At 38.4% G+C, this 1,427-nt stretch overlaps 1 non-coding gene across 1 annotated transcript; it reads right to left on the bottom strand.

Annotated features, from left to right (window-relative positions):
- Positions 1 to 230: 230 nt before the first annotated feature.
- On the bottom strand, positions 231 to 303 carry Trnav-aac (transfer RNA valine (anticodon AAC)). Its single transcript has one exon. It is a non-coding gene; the product is annotated as a tRNA-Val (tRNA).
- Positions 304 to 1,427: the final 1,124 nt, after the last annotated feature.

Here is a 1,427-nt window from a genome sequence, read left to right as displayed (position 1 = left end):
ATTCTGGATTTGAAACTTGATCTAGTTTATCGTCCATAATCCTGACCCGTTTTATCTATTCTGTGGAGACATTTCGTGTCGATGCCTTGAGAACTTTATAAGGTTATGTAATAAAATTACCTAATAAACCGGAAGAGGAAATGGCTAATAGTGAATCGTGGCCAACCCAGCGTATTTTTCATGTGATAAAAGCAGTGATTAAACGTCCAAAAGAATCAAACAAAATATAATGTTTCTGCTGAGGCTCGAACTCAGGACCTTCTGCGTGTTAGGCAGATGTGATAACCACTACACCACAGAAACAACTGAACCTGTATTGATCAACGAGCCTATACCTAGCTTCTTCTCCACTCTGAATGCTGATTAACTTCAGTCTTGACACAATTCCAATCTAGCTGAGAAAGATTAATTTCTTCATAACTTACAAATTTCAGACAATACCTTGCGCATATCTTTTGTTCGGAAAAATGTGGTCAACGGCAAGTGCATTGTCAAATCTCACTGGCAACTTGGAGGCATATTTTACTTTCGCAGAAGTTGCCGAGGTGGACCGAATGTGTGAAAGGAATGCTATTTTTAGGAGAAGGAGCAGACTAATGTACAGGAAAGGACGAAAGGGTATGGCGCAGTCTCTCGTTGATCTAAAATAAAATCTTTAGTACATATATACTGTATAGACTATGAACAGAGACCTACCGTTCCAACGGTTAGAATTAACCCAAAGTGCAAACACGATTTACCGTAACAGAATTCTTAAAATCATAAAAATGTAGAGTCTGTATTGGATAGATTCCTTTAGTGTTGTATTTATTTAATTAGAGACATATATCTTGCATTTTGGACACGGTATATATGTTATTTTGTGCAGCTAGCTTATTCGTGTCCTACCCGCCCCCCCCCCCCCCCGCCAATAAAAATGAATTGAACATTGCATTCGCCACTGAAGACTACATTTTACAAATTCCAAAGGTTGGCGCAGGCTGAGCAAAGTGTCGTATGATGCTTGCAACCTCTTACATCTGTCTGAAATATTTGCAGGTTTTCTGAATAGGTGAGATCGGATCTTAGGCCTCACTTCATACCAATACAGATTTGGGGACAGAGAGACCTAAAACTACAGTTACACTTCAGTCCTCGCTGAGGTCAACCAGATTCAGTGTTTGTATGATCTGTTTACTACTGGCTTATTTGGTGAAGTACTTATTTTAATAATTATGAATTGGTAGACTATGCAATTTATTTTATGAAAATTTAAAGAGTTACATCTGCTTGCCGTTTCATGGGCACTGTAACTTGTAAATTGATTGTAAAATTTACTGTTCTTTGGTCATGTAGACGCTGCTTGATTACCTCATCTACTTAGCTCGTTTACATTGGGAACACGAATAAAACGAACCGATCCCGTGCAGGATTTCTTGAAATAAGGT

The sequence above is a fragment of the Sinohyriopsis cumingii genome, chromosome 1, assembly GCF_028554795.1.
Source record: "Sinohyriopsis cumingii isolate HCF-2022 chromosome 1, ASM2855479v2, whole genome shotgun sequence".
In the NCBI taxonomy this organism is placed as follows: Eukaryota; Metazoa; Mollusca; class Bivalvia; order Unionida; family Unionidae; genus Sinohyriopsis; species Sinohyriopsis cumingii.
Note: the sequence above shows the minus strand (reverse complement) of the source record. Positions and strands in the feature narration are given on the sequence as shown.